The sequence below is a fragment of the Lutra lutra genome, chromosome 1 (assembly GCF_902655055.1).
Source record: "Lutra lutra chromosome 1, mLutLut1.2, whole genome shotgun sequence".
Lineage (NCBI taxonomy): Eukaryota > Metazoa > Chordata > Mammalia > Carnivora > Mustelidae > Lutra > Lutra lutra.
In genome coordinates, this window is record NC_062278.1 from 176,955,740 (window position 1) to 176,974,928 (window position 19,189).

General features: G+C 40.1%; 1 long non-coding RNA gene across 1 annotated transcript in view; it reads left to right on the forward strand.

Annotated features, from left to right (window-relative positions):
* Positions 1–259: 259 nt before the first annotated feature.
* The window catches only part of LOC125088656 (uncharacterized), a 171,025-nt gene continuing 152,095 nt past the window's right edge, over positions 260–19,189 (forward strand). Inside the window, exon 1 of the long non-coding RNA XR_007123750.1 lies at positions 260–430. This is a non-coding gene — a long non-coding RNA (uncharacterized LOC125088656). The remainder of the gene's footprint in view (positions 431–19,189) is intronic.

Below are 19,189 nucleotides of genomic sequence, written 5' to 3' on the forward strand. Positions count from 1 at the left end.
GTTAGCACCTAGGTCAGTAATATTGCATTTGAGAGGAGAGCATGTCTGATCGCTAGGTAGTTGCTTGGTATTATAGTAGTGCCACTGGAAAGCAGCCATGTGCAGTGAGTTCTCTGGGAAATGCAAGATGGGAGGGAGAAGCATGTATGTCCAGAGCTGTGGGCTAACCCTGAGACTAGTCGGGTCAGTTCCAGGAAGGGGAGAATAACTATTTATGAAACCCTCAGCTCAGCTGACCACCTGCTCTCTTCTATCTAGGATGCTCATCTTCTTCCACCAAGCACGACATTTGGGAAGAAGATATTTGAAGACTACAAATCTGCTGAATCAGCAAAGGGGGATCACTGAGGTGACCCTCACTAAACCAGATAACCCTGCCACTTCCCATTTGTTACTTTGATCTCTGTCACTGCCATGAGACACTGAAGAGGTAATTTCATTTTTTTGAATCAGTTTTCATATGCATAGAATGAGGAGGTTAGACTATAGATCTAGAAATTTCATATAAACTCTTTTAACCCATTAATAATAATATCTCCTGAAAATCTTACCCATAAGGTTGTTTTATGGATTGAATTGTGTCCCCACCTTAAAAAGATTATGTTGAAGTTCTAGCTCCAGGACCTCAGAATGTGACCTTATTTGGAAATAAAGCCCATTAAGATGATGTTATAGTAGAGTAGGGTGGGCCCCTAATCTAGTATGACTTGTGTCTGTATAAGAAGATGGCTATGTGGGGTGCCTGGATGGCCCAGTGGGTTAAAGCCTCTGCCTTTGGCTTGGGTCATGACCCCATGATCCTGGGATAGAGCTCTGCATCGGGCTCTCTGCTCAGTGGGGAGCCTGCTTCCTCCTCTCTCTCTGCCTGCCTCTCTGCCTACTTGTGATCTCTGTCTGTCAAATAAATAAATAAAAATCTTTAAAAAAAAAAGAAGTAGAAGATGGCTATGTGAAGAAACAGACAGGAGGAATGCCATGTGACCAGGAGGGCTGAGACTGGAGTGATGCAGCTATAAACCAAGAATGCTAAAGCTTTCTGGCAAGCAACCACAAGCTACAAAGAGGCAAGGAAGAATTCCATTACAGGTTTCAGAGGGAACATAACATTGCTGATACCTTGATTTCAGACTTCTAAACTTCAGAACTGAGAGATAGTAAATTTTCTTTATTTTAAGCAGTCTAGTTTGTGAGTACTTTGATGTGGCAACTCTATGAAGCTCTTATAGATCGCTACACATGGTGAGACAGAAGATGAAAAACAACTCGAAAATTAAAATGCCAATGGTGGTTACTTGATACTCTCTTATTTTATATCACTCACGATTTCAAATGCAGAATTGACCTTACTCTAGGCCAGTTTATCACTTATGCTGCAGGAATAGACAAGAAAGAAGAAAAACTAAGACCCAAGAAGGCTAGGTCTCAGTATGGTACTGGCATAAAAACAGACACATAGATCAATGGAACAGAATAGAGAGCCCAGAAATAGACCCTCCACTCTATGATCAACCAATCTTTGACAAAGCAGGAAAGAATGTCCAGTGGAAAAAAGACAGTCTCTTCAACAAATGGTGTTGGGAACATTGGACAGCCACATGCAGAAAAATGAAATTGGACCATTTCCTTGCACCACACATGAAAATAGACTCAAAATGGATGAAGGACCTCAATGTGAGAAAGGAATCCATCAAAATCCTCGAGGAGAACACAGGCAGCAACCTCTTTGACCTCAGCCACAGCAACTTCTTCCTAGGAATATCGCCAAAGGCAAGGGAAGCAAGGGCAAAAATGAACTATTGGGACTACATCAAGATCAAAAGCTTTGGCACAGCAAAGGAAACAGTGAACAAAACCAAAAGACAACTGACAGAATGGGAGAAGATATTTGCAAATGACCTATCAGATCAAGGGCTAGTATCCAAAATCTATAAAGAGCTTAGCAAACTCAACACCCAAAGAACAAATAATCCAATCAAGAAATGGGCAGAGGACATGAACAGACATTTCTGCAAAGAAGACATACAGATGGCCAATAGACACATGAAAAAGTGCTCCACATCACTCGGCATCAGGGAAATACAAATCAAAACCACAGTGAGATACCACCTCACACCAGTCAGAATGGCTAAAATTAACAAGTCAGGAAATGACAGATGCTGGCGAGGATGCGGAGAAAGGGGAACCCTCCTACACTGTTGGTAGGAATGCAAACCACTCTGGAAAACAGCATGGAGTTTCCTCAAAAAGTTGAAAAAAGAGCTACCCTACGACCCAGCAATTGCACTACTGGGTATTTACCCTAAAGATACAAACGTAGTGATCTGAAGGGGCACATGCACCTGAATGTTTATAGCAGCAATGTCTACAATAGCCAAACTATGGAAAGAACCTGGATGTCCATCAACAGATGAATGGATAAAGAAGAGGATAAATTTTTTATCCATAAAAAATGGATAAAGAAGAGGTGGGATATATATACAATGGAATACTCTGCAGCCATCAAAAGAAATGAAATCTTGCCATTTGCGACGACGTGGATGGAACTAGAGGGTATCATGCTTAGCGAAATAACTTAGTCGGAGAAAGACAACTATCATATGATCTCCCTGATATGAGAAAGTGGAGATGCAACGTGGGGGGGTTGGGGTGTAGGAAAAGAATAAATGAAACAAGATGGGATCGGGAGGGAGACAAACCATATGAGACTCTTAATGTCACAAAACAAACTGAGGGTGACCAGGGGGAGAGTGGTAGGGAGAGGGTGGTGGGGTTATGGACATTTGGGGAGGATATGTGCTATGGTGAGTGCTGTGAAGTGTGTAAACCTGGCGATTCACAGACCTATACCCCTGGGGCCAATAATACATTATATGTTTATAAAAAAATAAAAAAATTAAAAAAAAAAAAGAAGGCTAAGTCTCTTCCCATTTGGAAATGTGTCTGTATCCTATTATTCCATTAGCATGAAAGGAAGAGAAGACAGAAGGGAGCATAAATAGTGATATTTCATTGCTTAATAGCCCCCTCCCTCTACTTGCAAACATGGCCCAGTGTCCCAGAATCAGGGCATCCTTAAGGGTATCACTGAGGGTAGGAGGGAGGAAAAAGTGGAGAACTTCCTCTCAGTGCATCTGAAAGAAACAATACAACATTGACATGTGCTTTTCCCCTCATCCTGAGAACATTTGTATGGAAGTGTGAGTAGAAAAGGAGATATAGTAATATTTAATTTGAGGCATTTGCCTTTTAAAGCTCTTTCAGTTACACACTTGGGTCAGTATGGATTAGTAAGAGGATGGAAATATTGTCCATCATTGTTGGTTCTGGTCCTGAGTCTTAGCTATGAGAGCTGGGGAATGTGCAACACTGAAACTACACTGAGCTCTGTGCAAGGGAGGAATGTGAAGCCAAGAAATAAAGCAGAAGGATAGAGGAATCACGGCAACTGTACAACCCACTGGATGGAGGTGGTTTGGTTCTCCCTGGGAAGGACAGGTAGTTTCCAGTTATTTTAGTAGTCTTCTTTCACTACCTTCTTCTTTCCAACCTTCTTTTGCCATAGAATATGGTACATTTGGTCCTTCTCTAATTATTTGAGTATTGGTATTAGAGGGATATACAGGTGATTTTTTAAAAAAATGATTTTATTTATTTATTTGACAGAGATCACAAGTAGGCAGAGAGGCAGGCAGAGAGAGAGGGGAGGAAGTAGGCTCCCTGCGGAGCAGAGAGCCCGATGTGGGGCTCGATCCCAGGACCCTGGGATCATGACCTGAGCTGAAGGCAGAGGCATTAACCCATTGAGCCACCCAGGCACCCCTATATGGGTGATTTTATGCAGCAAGTCATTTTAGCAGGGAGACTGCCAATATCAGCCAAATACAATTGTCAATCTTAAGGGAAAGTAAGTAATTTTGGATATATCTGAAGGAATTAATTTTTCCTACATTTCAGAGACAATACTTGTATTTGAAAACTGTGTTTCCCTAAAGACCAAATTTTAGTGCCATGCCCTTGACAGGTGCTTTCAGATACATCATTACCTTTTACAAAGTAGCTCTGAAATTCTGTTTTTATTCCCATATTATAGATAAGGACACTGAGGTACAGCTGTTTCAAGAGCTGATATAAAAATGATCAGTTTCATCATTGTATTAACAATGGATTGCTTTTAGAATAGTGATTGAGATACCTTTTGCTGGGTAATATGTCAGGTTCTAACTAAGTTATTTCTTAATGTTTCCTCCTAAGCAGTCTGTTATTGTAGCAGTCACTAGTGCCATTCACTGAATGTTTTTGCTTCTTCATCCCTGCTCTGGGATATGAGAACACTCCCACACTTGGAAGGTAGCCAGTGAAATATGAGTAGAAGTGACCCATTATTACTTCCAGGTAGAAGCTTTAAGAGCTGCTGTGTGATTGGCTTTGCTCTCATTTTCCCTCTGTCATGGTAACCAGTTTTGTTTTGTTAACTTCAGCCCTGGAATTAGGAAGGTTGGACAGCTTGAAACATATGTATAGTGAGAATGAGGAATAAATTTTGCTTTAAGCCATTAAGCCATTGAGATGGTCAGGTGTCTATCATAGCAGCATAGCTTTGCACATCCTGACTGATACAGTTGTATGATTTGGGTTTCACGCTACAGTTATTTTTTCCCTTGGTTATCAAACCTATACCTGTTAGATTGTAGACTTCTCTTGTAACGGAACTATATGGCCTTCTTACTCTGTGGTTTTATTTAATGCCTGCTTAGTAGATTTTGATGAGGTAAAGGTTGAAATAGTACAGACTCATTTTGCAAATGTTTATTGAGTTCCTACCATGTACAAAGCATTATGCAGGATCCAGAGACAAATTAAGTAGATAACCTACCTCAGGGAGCTTATAGTCTAGCAGAAATGGGCTAAACTTATACATGAGATATACATAATGAAACATACACAGTTTATTAATTCAATTAAACATATTTGTTGAATGCTGGGGTTATAGTAGGGCAAAAAGAGACATATTCATTGCCTCATTGAGTTAGGGGCTAAAAAGGGAGTAACTATTAGCCATACAATTATATATAAAATTTTAACTTTGAAAATGACTGCAAGGAAGAGGTTCATGTCACTTTGAGGGTTTATGAAAGTGGGATTTATTTAATCTAGGGGTATAATGGAGAGTTCAGAGTAACTTTGTGGAAAGGGCTTGGGCTCAGGCAGATATCAGGTCAACCTGGGGTTTAAGTTCTGATCCTGCCACTTTGAGCCATAAGACCCTGCCCAAGCCATTTAACATTTCAGAACAGATTTAATGCCTACTTTGTAGGGTAGTTGTGAGAATGAGATAAGTTTTTGTTGTGACAGTGTGTGTAGTATATGCTCAATGAATGTTAGTTAGTCTGACCTTCCTTTCCCCTATGTGATTGATACCATATGACTAATGCAGGAAAAGTTAAGGTAGAGGGTGGTTATGTCTGGAGGTCAGATATATCCTCATGGAAGAAATGGTGCTTGAGCTCAGACTTGAAGAATAGGAAAGGCTTTGGTAAAAACAATTATAATCATATGATGAGTTGATAATTACAAGAAACAGGCAATGTTAGTAGTTAGGATCATAGGGTTCAGAATCAGACAGACCCCAATTAAAATCTCGGATCCACCACTTATTAGCTCTGTGATCTTTGGCAAAGATCTCCCTGTGTGAAAGTTTTCCCATCCACAAATTGAAGATAATATAAGTACCTATTCTTCAGGCTTATTGCAAAAATGAAATGATAAAGAAATGTAAAATATTTCATATAGATCCTGGTAAATACTCAGTATAAATAGCAGCCAGTATTTACTCTGACAAGCAGAGAAGGAATAATCTCGGAGTTCTTTTTTGTAGTGCTTTAGTGCTAATGCTTTGTCTGACTGCAAGGGGCTGAGGTCATTGAGTCCAGTGTGAGATTTACTGTCCCCTTAGAGTATTAATACCCACCAATTAATAGTGACAGTCACTAAACATTTAGTACCTAATGAGCTGCATCTCCTCAGTATGGGTGGAGGGGGATGGCAAAGGAACTGTGTAATTCAACTCACCAGACTTCCTTCTTGCTGGCTTTCTATGACCTCCCCACTGGGCTGCCTGAGGGGGCGGACTTCATTTGAAAAATGCATTTAGAAATATCATTGTCTGGAAAGTCCTAAGCTCTAAAGCCTCCTTGGAATCATGGATGCAAAGAATGTCAGAGCCTGTCTCTAGTAGGTTCCTAATCCTAAACTCTCATCTTAAAAATGGGGAAAATAAACGTTATGAAGGGGATTGAGATTACCAAGGTCACACTGCTGGGGATATAGCAATGATGAAGTTAGGCATGGTCCCAGCTTTTATGGAATTAATGATCCAGCGAGGGAGATATAAAAAAAAGGCAGGAAAACATATAATTCCAGAAGCGAACAGGGTAAAATGATAAAGAATGATGAACTTGGAGGCTATTTTATACAAGGTAGCCCGGGAGGTCTCACTGAAGAGTTCGCATTTAAGCTGAGATTTGAAATATATAAAAGCACCAGGCATGCAAAGATCTGAGGCAAGAGAATTCCAGACAGAAGGAATAGCAAGTTCAAAGTCTGTAGGCAGGGATATATTTTGGTGTGTTTGAAGCTAAGTGTGTTGAGCCCAGTGACCTAGGGTGATACTGGTCAAAGAAGTTGGTAAGGCAAATTCGTAGGTTTTAGGCCATTAAGAGGAGCTCAAGTTTTATTGTAAGTACAAAAGGAAGGAAGCCTATTAGAAAGTTTCAAGCAGTGGAGTGACAATATTTGCTTAATGATTTAAAAAGTCATTCTGCTGTTGTATTGAGAATAGGCTATTGCATGACAAAAATAACAGGGAGATCAGTTAGGAATTAATGGAGTGAACTCAGGTAGTAGACTGAAGGAGAGGGAGAGAAATAGACAAAATATTTTAGAGACAGAATTTGGAGGATGTTGGGAAAGAGTGAGGTAAAGTCAATGAATAATCAAGATTGACTCTTTGATTTTTTTTTTTTGTCTTTGATTTTTGCCTTGAGTAGCTGAATATATAGCAGTGTCACTGAGATGAAGAAGGCTGGGAGAAGACAAGATATGGGCGTATAAGATTAAAAGTGTAGTATTAGAGAAAATGAGTATGAGATGCCAGGATGACCTCCAAGTGGTATTGTCAGTACACAATGGGCTATAAATGACTTGAGTACTCTAATCATCACAATCATTGGCTATAAGCCTATTGTGAAAAGTAAAACTTCATGATGCACTTCCCTACCCAATGCCATGCAGATATTGTTAATTGACTGCAGCATTCCTTCCCGAGGAGCCTGTGTACAGACTTATAGCCCCACTCATCATAGTGCTCCTGCAGCCATACCACTACCCCATTGGTGTTAGTATTCCAAAGACATCTCTTAGCCATTCCTACCATGTTGTATTAGCACCTTTTCTTCCTTGACCATCTCAGCTTACTATTGGTTTTACTGTAAAAGTTAGAGCAAGTGAAATATGATTCATTTTTGACATTTACTAAGAGTCCCTGTGCATGTCTATTGCTCTACAAGGTGCTGGGTAGGAGAATCAATTAATATATGGCTTGTTCCCTCCCTAAAGAAATTTACAAGACACCCATGGGGGGATAATTAAAGGACATTACAGAACATTACAGTGTGTGTGACATTACAGTGTGTGACTAAGTGTCCAGATGAGTGGTCTGAACAGTGCATTTAGAGGAGGATGGGATTGCCATGTGTTAAAGCAATTCTAGAAGTGTTCTCACCTCTAGAAAGAGATGAGGCTTGCTCTGGTATTGACAAAGAATAAAATTTGGATGAGGGCACCTGGGTGGCTCAGTGGGTCAAAGCCTCTGCCTTCGGCTCAGGTCATGATCTCAGGGTCCTGGGATCGAGCCCTTCATCGGGCTCTCTGCTCAGCGAGGAGCCTGCTTCCACCCCACTCTCTCTCTGCCTACTAGTGATCTCTGTCTGTCAAATAAATAAAAATCTTCAAAAAAAAATAATAGGATTTGGATGAGAAAGGGGAGGATGGTGTATTCAGATAGGATAAAAGCAGTCTGATTAAAGGAGTGAAGAAGGGAAATGAGAAATAGGAAAGAGGAATCTGGCCAATATGAAGAAGGAAAATGGGGGACATGAGTTAAAATAGTGATCATATTATTACTGTGACTTTAAGACAAGCCTCTAAGCTTAAGTGCTGGATTGTTCTCCTGAGTAGCATGAGTTCCCATCTCCCAAAGTCCACTCTCATTTTCCTTGCTATTGGCTACCTGAGAAAGCCAGTGCTATATATTTTAAGGGTTTTTTTTGCACCCCCCTTTTCTTGCAACAGTGTGCCAAATTTGTTTAGAATTTTTTTTTTTTATTATGTTCAGTTTTGTTAGCTGGCTGACCTAGCAGATAAGCCCCCAAATTTTCGTGGCTTAGCACAGTTCAGGTTCATATTTTGCTAACATAATAATCTAATGCCGCTATTCTTAGGCAGATAACTCTTCTGGATGCCTCTCCTTCAAGCAGTGACTCAGGGACCCAGGCTCTTTGAATCTTGTGGCTTTCCCACCTTCACTATGTGGCTTTTAGGGCTGTCCTGAGGATTGGCTCCGTTTCAGCCAGATAGCAGAGAAAAGAGCAGAAGGGTTGTGCATGGGAGGTGCTTATGAGCCCTGCCTGGAATTCCACTGTCATCCCACTGGCTAAAAACTCAGTCTTAAAGCCAGATCTAACTGCGAGGGAGACTGGGGGATATAATTTGCCTGTGTGACCAGAAAAAAAAGAGGTGAATTTGATGATTATCTCTCCCACAAGGTGCTACTAGTCACCTGATTCTCGGGTATGAGAACTCCTGATCCTAAGGGTCATTTGGAATACCATTCAGATCAGAAGCCCTCTTTTCGACTGTGGACTCTGAGAAACAGACTGAGGGTTTTGGAGGGGAGGAGAGTGGGGGGTTGGGTGAGCCTGGTGGTGGGTATTATGGAGGGCACATATTGCATGGAGCACTGGGTGTGGTGCATAAACAATGAATTCTGGATCCCTGAAAAGAAATAAAAATAAAATGAAGAAAAAAAGAAATATTCCTCAGAAAGTTCTACTACAATCGTTATGGAAATAAAAAAGCATAGTTAGTTAAAAAAAAAAAAAAGAATTCCTCTTTTCCCAGCCCATCACCTCACCCATTGACTGGGGAGCTGACTTGGTCCCCCCTCCACCTACTGATTTCATTGAACTTCTTATCCTTTAGCTCTGATTCTGAACTCATTTTCTCAGGTTTATTTAGGCTTCTGTTTGAATACCAGCCTTACACCTATGCCTTCATCTTGATCTCTCATACCCTTATTCATAGACTCTTTCTCTGGTTCTTTATTAATTCCATGTGAAGAGTACCATATCTGGATCCCAAACCCACAAATGGTTTTGGGATGATTGTCTGTCTTAGTCTACAGAACTGTAAGGCAGGGTCTGGTAAAGCAGTAGGAGAATGTAGGACAATTTGCAAAATCTGGAAAACACAGTGGTTTAGTTTAGCCTGTTAAGAAAGAGTGTCATTTATATATAGTTATTAGCTGGATTGGAGTTAGTAATACTACAAATACTTCCTTACATTCATTTTGTGATAAAATAATTTTCATGCATATAATCTCATTTTGTTAATATAGCACTCCTGCAGAATAGCCATTATTATCCCTATGTATCAGTCAGATTCAACCAGAAAAACAGAACCAGTAGGATAGACATAGCTAGGTAGGTAAATAGATTTATTGCAAGGAATTGGTTTATACGAGAGGGGTTGGCAAGACTAGTCTGTAGTCTATAGGGCAAGCTCTCAGGAAGGGGAGGTTAGAATCCTGGGCATGAGCTGAAAGCATAGATGAAATTTCCTCTTCAAGAAAGCCTCAATTCTGCTCTTAGGGACTGTCAGTTGATTGAATCAGCCCATCCAGATTGTCTAGGTTCATCTCCTTTACTTAACTCAGCTGACTATGATGTTTAATCATGTGTACAAAATGCCTTCATAACAATACCTAGATTAGTGTTTGACTGACTAAATGAGGACAAATCCTAGTCAAGTTAACCTAAACAACTGATCATCCTGTCCCATTTTACAGATAAGGAAAAGCAGTAAGTTGCAGAGCAGGTTATTTTGGGCTTTTTCTTTCACACTGAAATATACTCTTAGGTATTTTTCAAGTCCTTAAGTTTCATATCATGTTTGCAGCAGGATACAAAGAAAGTATCTGGATAAATTTATCAAGCCTGATCTAAATGATACAATAGAATATGAGAATGACTTACTTTTTCCTTGTCTAAGAGTCTGATCATGAATAATTTCCATTATGTATAAGGACTTGATTTTAAGAAAGTCAGTGATAGTAGAATTTTCCTCTTTAATTCTTCATTCAGGATTACAAGAGACACAAATCCTTAACATTTATTTCCAATCCTGAGGCTGAACAAGTTACTGTTTTAATTATAGAAAGCTGAACTTTCATCTTTCTTTAATTGAGCATGGATAATTTTTACCTGTGATCAGTAGCCAAAATATCATAAAATCACTTATGAAGTCTCATACTCTTGAACTGTAGTAAAAATACCAGTTATTTTCTAGGTTCTACAGTCATAATTTTGGGCATCCATTTCAATTTGTTGGTAATTATTGTCAGCCGTTCATGAGTAATGTAGTTTGGAAAGTGTCACAAAAAGTGCTATTTCCCTTTTGGTGACAGCCAGTACATTTAGAGAAGAGGAGGCCAATGCAGAGACAGATGCTGGCTTCATGGGCCCACAGTTTGAATGACAATTAGAGATCAACAGATCATTATTTTTCACAGCAAGGAGGGGAGGAGGGGGCTTAGAAATCCTGAATGATATGTCAGCTCTTGGATGCTTCTGTTGTGCATTCTAACATAAAAATACAAGGGCATTTTTATTTATTTTTTTCCCTCCAGCCACACACTAGAAAGACAAAGCTATTATTATAGGTTATGTCTAACCACCAAACTCATGGTCTTTAGTGAGAAAGCACCCTAGAGAGCCAAAATGACTATTGTGACTGTTTCTGCCATAAATTTCAACGGTGGAAAAGTCCGTTGGGCCACTGATTTATTGCAGCCTTGGAGATAGTTAGCAGCCCATGTGCCTGGTAACAATAGTGGTCTAGTCTGAAAGAAGATGAACTTGATTGTGCTGTCAGGGTGGGAATACTCCCTATAACCCTAAGGGCAAAATTGGTAGGGTGGTCAATTTTTTTTTTAATCTCTTTTAGGCAGAATTGTCTTTCTTCTTCCTCTTCTCCTTCTCCTTCCCCATTTCCTTGCCCTTCTTCTTCTTCTTTCTCTTTTTTTTTTAAGATACTTTACAAATACAGAGTTTGAAGAAACACATGGTGTGAATAGACTACATTTCTCTCACAAAGGGCTTTAATGTTGTTTCTCTGATCCAGAATATAAGCAGACAGATCAAACAGTCCAAATTCTTTATTGTGGGGAAACAAAAGTATGAGACAGTGGAGGAAGAGAAGGTGGGGGAAAAGAAGCTAAGGAGAGAGCTTAGCAGTTTTTAAATTAATAAAGAAAAATTAGGAAAGGGCAGTGCATGCCCATAATGAGTTGTTGCCTAGAGAATGGAGGTGGCCTGTGGCTTTCTGTGGAAGAAATCTGAGGAGAGAGAGGGAGAGGGCTGAGAGAGGAATTGTAAACAAGGTGATGGCAACCTGTGAACACATATTTTGAAAGGGAGTGTTTATCAGTCAGGAATCCAGCAGAAGGCAGTAGGCATGCTCAACTGAAATTTTGCAGAGAATTTAAAGAAGATACTATTTAGAGATATGTAGTCAGGGCTGAGGCACCCAGGAAGAGATTATGAGGTGCCTGGGACTAGCAGTAAAAAGAAGCTGTTGATTGCATAGGTCTGGAGAGCAAAGAGTGAATATAGAGACCCAATGGTATTGGAACCCCATGAGACGTATCGTTGTGGATTGAGGCTCTAGACATGGGTTGAAGTTGCAGAGGGGATGCAACCATTGCTGGAGCCACAGTGCTGAGGAGGGAGAGAATAATGGAAGAAATACCCCAAACTCTCTCTCCTCCTAACTTCTGGTCTTTCTATTGGCCAGTCCAACCTGAAGTCAGAAGAAACAGGAGGTTGTGTACTGCAGAGAAGGGAATCCAGAGAGTGGATATGGGGAAATAGCACAGAGAGAATAATCAGCACAAGTGAGAGCCAGTGCGTAATGGAACCAGGGAGTTCTGGTCTTGGCTTCGTAACCAATTTCTAAAAGAGTTCAAGCAGATAGCTTAATCCTTTTCCTTTTTGTCCCCCTCATCCCCCAGCTGTAAATGGGTATAATAACTTCTGCCCATATCTTGGTGTTGTTATAAGGATTTGATGACATGGCAGATGCACTCATTTCATTAATTTAAATTTTGTTACACTTTATAATTTGTAAATCTTTTTATGTCTCTTACCCCAATTACTTCTCAAAACTAGCTTGTAGGGTAGCCACAATGGTTTTATTATCTCCATTTTACAGATTAGATGATTGAGTTGGAGAAAGTGGTTTCTTTAAGGTCACAGGCTAATAGATCTTTTGACTTAAACTTGACTGTAATTTTCTCTTACCACACTTAAGTGTAACATTTCAGACAGTTTTGAGGGTCTCAGACAGTTTTGAGGGGTCTGAAACCATATCTTTCACGTGTTCTAGAAAAATAACATCCATGATTTAGGCTTTTTTTCACTAAGCATGCTCTTAGAAAGAAAAAAATGGGAGGAAAAAGGCCTTGGTGCCTGTTTCCGTAACTTTTTCTCTTTGTAGAAAAGGCAAAAGAAAATGGTGTATGAAAGTTTGTGCCCGAAGACATGAACAGACACTTTCCCCCAAAAGACATAGAAATGGCTAACAGACACATGAGAAAATGCTTAACATCACTAGCCATCAGGGAAATACAAATCAAAACCACAATGAGATACCACCTTACACCAGTTAGAATGGCAAAATTTAACAAAACAGGAAATGACAAATGCTGGCAAAGATGTGGAGAGAGGGGAATCCTCTTACACTGTTGGTAGGAATGCAAGTTGGTGCAGCCACTCTGGAAAACAGTATGGAAGTTCCTTAAGATGTTAAGAATAGAGCTACCCTATGACCCTACAATTGCACTACTTAGTATTTACCCCAAAGATACCGATTTAGTGAAAAGAAGGGCCATATGCACCCCAATGTTCATAGCACCGATGTCTACAATAGCCAAATCGTGAAAGGAGCCGAGATGCCCTTCAACAGATGAATGGATAAAGAAGATGTTGTTCATTTATACAATGGAATATTACTCGGCCATCAGAAAGGATGAATACCGACCGTTTGCACTGACGTGGACAGAACTGGAGGGGATTATGTTCAGTGAAATAAGTCAAGCAGGAAAGGACAATTATATGGTTTCACTCATATGTGGAACATAAACAATAGCACGGAGGACCATAGGGGAAGGAAAGGAAATGCAGAGAGGGAGAAATCAGAGGGGGAGATGAACCATGAGAAACTATGGACCACAAGAAACAATCTGGGGGTATCAGTGGGGGAAGGTGGGGGGAGGAGGTAACAGGGTGATGGGTATTGTGGAGGGCATGTGCTATGATGAGCACTGGGTGTTATACTTAACTAATGAATCAGTGAACACTGCAACAAGGACAAATTATGTACTGTACAGTGGCTAAATGAACATAATTAGGAAAAAAAGAGTTCATGCCCCTTCCCCCATGTTTATACATTGAAACCCAATGTGAGGATGTTTGAATGTAAAACCTTTGGGAGGTGATTGGGTCATGAGGTTGGAGCACTGATGAATGGGAACAGTGGTCTGATAAAAGACATCACAGAGAACTCTCTCTCTCCTGGGATGTAGCCAGAAAACTTTTCAGTTAGTTTTTCTAGTGGTTCTATTTTTATCTTTAAGTAATATGCCTTTTCTATTTTCTGCATTATCAACTGCAGGAAATAAGTTGCCTTTATCAAATGTAAAAAGGTCTATGTACTCACTATATCTCCCTATCACCCTTCTGTCATCTCTTATTACATTGACATGTGTGCAGGTTTATTTCGGTGTATTAACCACTTGTGTTTTTTAGGAAGAATGTTAACATGATAGATGTGAGAAGAATGGGTTAAAATTGGAGACGGACAAGGAGAGCAGTTAGAAATTATTGAAAGAGTTGAGTGAAGGGAGTTGTTGTGTCTGAATGAGAAGGCAGGGACCTGCAATAAGACTGTTTAAAAATCCAGTTTCAATTGCATCTTTGCTATGTGGCTTTCTTCACTGAAAGAGAATATGGTCCCTCTCTACCATTTCTTTATTCTGTCTCACTGATGCCAGTAGGTCACTCTTCTTTCCATGTATTTAACTAGATCTGAATCATTAGAATATTTCTATAGTATGGTTTAGGCATATTTGATTTATTTTTTTCCCTTCTGAGATGATGCACCTGTATGATTTGTATCTCCTTGAATATTTTAAGCTGTGTTTATTTTGGAAACTTGTCATCTTCATATTTGGAAACTTCTACAGTGCCTAGGATAGTGTCAAGACTTTCTGAGTTCTCCACCAAGTTCTCTGTGACTTACCATATGCTTTCTTCTTAGCCTCTTCTTTCTGCCTCCCTGATCCCAGCATAAAATGGAAAGGGAGAAAGCTGCCCAGTATCTCCTTCACATGGGCACTCTGATAATTAATTAGCTTTTGATTATTTTAATTTTAGAGCAAAGTCCCTCCTCTCTGTTGAAGCAGAGACAGAACTTCTAGTATCAGAGTAGGTTATCATGTTAGTTTCTGCTCACAGTGGGGCTCTGTGTAACTTCTCTGGTCCAAGCAGGTGTCAGTTGCCCAGATCTATTTTTCCACATGGATTCCTTTATGAGTATCATAACAAGAAGGAAATGTTAAATGATGGGGTGAGAATGCTCTGCTGGTAGCAACCTTCCCTCAGGCCCATGAAAAGAGTTACAGGACCTACACACAGGCTTTCTTTTCCATAGAGCCTACATTTCCTCTTTCCCTTTTTGTCCTTCAAAAGTCACCAGAAAATCCTCATTGTACTTAACTTGGTAATGAGTATGGTCCAGGGAGCAGGCCTCTCCCTGAGCATCTGGAGGGGCAGTCTTATTGCCCAGGACAGAGCCACAAAATAATAAGATGACAGTTTATCAGAGACCCAGGTGTATATCACATATAAAAGTGTCTTACTCATGCTCCAGACACTAGGTCTCTGTGTATGAGGAACTGGACTTTCTCAGATGTGGTCCTCTGACTCATCCTCATAATCATTAAGTAGCAGACTTTTTATGTCCCAGCCATTGGGCTGAGTGTTTTCCAGACTTAACTTTTTCTTTTTTTAAACCTGGCAACAATGTATTTGTGTAGTTAATATTATAAACTCCATTTACAAACTTCATATATTAAAAAAACACGAGAGGCTAAATCACTTTACCCAAGTCACACAGGCCAGTATAGAGATAAGAATCGCACCCAGGGGATTCATCTCTCAACCCTGTGTATGCATTTAACCCCCAAACTGTAGAGCCTCTCTAACAGATCTCACACAGTATTGGTCTTTTATACTATTAACATAAGCTTCAATTAATTGAAAATCCACTATGCACCCGTTACTATGCACCGGTTAATATGCTAGCTATCCAAGGTAAATATTATTATTCTAATCCTCACAACCACCCTATAAAATATTTATTATCACCATTTTAGACACTAACAAGTGTGCCAAATAAGCCATAGGTCTTCTTTCAAAAACTATTCTATATTACACTATCTTATGGTAGCCTATAGTGGGTCGCATGGTGATGCCTGAAAAAGTATGTCCATGTCCTACCCATCGTGAATGTTGACCTGATTTTGGAAAAAGGGTCTTTGCACAGGTAATTAAGTATCTCAAGATGAGATCATCCTGGATTATCTGGATGGGTTCTAAGGGCAATGAAAAATGTCCTTATAAAAGACAGAGAGGAGAGGACACAGGGGGAAGATAAGACCTTGTGAAGACAGAGGCAGAGATTGTCATGATAGCCAGAAAGCAAGAAGTGCTTAGAGCTGCCAGAAGCTGAAAGAGGCGAGGGGAAGATTCTCTTCTATAGCCTTTAGATGGCGGACACCCCTGCCAACACTTGATTCTGGACTTCTGGCCTCCAGAGCTGTGAAAGAGTAAACTTCTGTTGTTTTAAGCCACTCATTTTGCGGTAATTTGTTATGGCAGTGACAAACTAATGCATATCCGGTTTCATTTTGAAACCATAGACCAATGTATACTATACCTTTAAAAATTTGAAATGCCCCTTGCCCCTCATGTTATTATGATCACTGATGCCTAGACTAGTCTACATTAACTAGACTAATTTTCTGCCTCTTCCACTTATAGCCTTTGAGGACCTTTCTTCTATATACGGTCTGTGCACCGTATCCTGGACATGCCTTCATGCCCCGTTCACCTTGGTCCCCTTCACTCCCTGTGGAGCTTGTTCTTCTCCCATTCTACCCATAAGCTGCTGATCTCATTCTGAGTCTCTGCCTGAATGACCTCTTCCTGAAATCCTGGAAGGAGAGCCCCAGCCAGAATTAGCTGCTCTGTTTCCATGTTTCCAGAGCTATCTACTGATCCCTCCATGTATTACTTATATCTGTCCTACAGTGTATCTAGTTGCCTATAAAATCTTAGAGGCAGGGTAGGAATAACATTTATCTCAGTGTTTCTCCTGGTGCCAGCTGTGGAATGTCTCATTGTTGAGGACTGACTTACCTCTGGAGCCCTTGAGATCTCTACATAAAGGTTTCTCAAACTCTGATTTGCAGGAGAATCACTTAAGGAACTTGTTACAAATACAGATTTCTGAGCATCTGCAAATTCACTGCCTCTGGAGTGGGGCCCGGGAATCTATATTTCTATCAAACAGTCCAGATAATTTTGATGTAGGTGGTTGGTTGACTACATATTGAGAAACAGTGGTCTAAAGTTTGCTTTAGAAACTTCTGTGAGGTCTACTTATTGAAGGATACTTTCATGGGTTTTTCTTGGGATATAACGAGTGACCTAAAATTGTATTCTGCTTGGGAAAAGAAGAATCAAATCATCCCTTTAGAATTCAATCAAAAGAGACTGCACATTTGATCACATTTCTAAACTCTGTTTCAGTCCATCTGAGATCCATTTCAGCTGCTGAGTATTGGGGTTCATTTCCTTATTTAAAACTCACATGCTTTGGGCTCTCAGCAGGTACATGGTCAGGACAGTCTTATTCAAACAGCACAATTATTTTGTCTCTTAAACAATTGTAAGTTCTAATGTTTCTATGTACCTCTCCCTGTTCCACTTGACTTCAAAGAACTCCAACTGCATCGTTTGAGGCATGGATATAGAGGGCTGCGTAAGCGTCTCTGTCCACTAAAGGAATAACCCTTTGTGCTGTGTTTCTGTCTTTTGAGACATTAGGAATTTTCCCCTCCTCCCACTTAGAAATGTCTTATGTCCTTGATAACTTCTACAGAACACAAATTCCTCAGAGCAGAATTCAGTATGAGATGAATGAACTTTTCTTCTCTGAACTCCAATTTCATCTTGGGAAAGGGGGATAATCACATCTACTTCATAGGCTAGTTGTGAAAATTGGATAAAATAATTTGCTACATAGAAAGCATTTAATATGATATCATACCTATAGGAGGGTCTCCATAATAGTTAATCTTGTGATCATTTGCAGGTTTAACTTTCATATTTCAGATGGAACCTAAGTTCGTTGTTGTCATCCTCTTCATCATCAACATCAGCACTGTCATCGAGTTGCTGGATTTTCATTAGTGTTTACTTTGTGTAAAACACATTCTATGTGTTTTCCTTGTTATGATAACAAATTACCACAAATTTAGCAGCTTAATACAACACAAATTTTCTCTCAATACAGGTCAACAGTGTAACATGAGGGATTCATGGAGCTAAAATCAAGATGTTGGGATGGTTTCATTCCTTTCTGGAGGCTTTAGGGGAAAATCTGTTTCCTGCCAATTCAGGTTCTTGGCAGAATTCAGTTTCCTGCTGTTGTAGGACTAAAGTCCTTATTTTCTTGCTGGCTGTCAGATGAGGGGTGTTCCCAGCTTTTAGAGGCCGCTTGTATATCTTGGTTTATGGCTTTCTTCCTCCATCTTCAGAGCCAGCAATGGTAAGTTAAGTTCCTTTCATGCTTTGGAACTCTCCTGCCATTTCATCTCTTACTGACTTTTCTGCCTTCCTCTTCTACTTTTAAGGGCCCATGTGATAAGATTGATACCACCCAGATAATCAAAGACAGTTTTCCTATTTTAAGGTCTGCAACCTTAATTCCATGTGCAACATCCTTTTTGCCATGTAACACAGCATATTCGCATGTTCTGAGATTAGGACATGGGCATTATCTCATTGAATTCTCCTAGTGTCCCTGTGAAATGGATTTCATTATCCACATTTTACAGATGGGAAAAGAGAGTCTTAGCAAGTTAAAAAAAACTTGCTTAGGGTTGAATTCATAGCAAGCTGATGAGTTCAGACTGAAATCTAGGCACTTTGCCTCCAAAATCTGTTTAGAGTTACACTGTGTTGAGTTATAAGTTGGGCTCTGGTGGGGCACCTAGGTGGCCCAGTCAGTTAAGTGGCTGACTCTTGATTATAGCTCAGGTCATCATCTCAGTGATCTGGGATGCAGCCCCACATTGGGCTCTGAGCTCAGTGGGGAGTCCAAGGATTCTCTCTCTTCCTCTCCCTCTGCCCCTCCCCTCACTCACCCATACATGTATGACACCCCCCTCCCCCACCAAATAAAGAATAAATCTTAAAAAAAAAAAAAGATGGGCTCTAGTACTAGGGCCAAGAATCCCTTTTCTGTGCTCATGGCCTAGCCTGGGATGACTAAAAAGAAGAAAAAGTCTGGGCTGCATTCAGTAACTTGATTATCCATAGGAGGCTAGAGAGCCAAACAAGAGCTCTTAAGTTTGTGACAAAGTCTTACTGACATGGGGCACAACACCTTCTTGTAACTCTTTTCACAGCTTTCTCCCAGTTTCAGACCTTTTCTGGTATAACATTATCATCACCAAAACTTTCACCAGAGGTTGGAGGAAACATTTTTAGGAACAACATTGTATCTC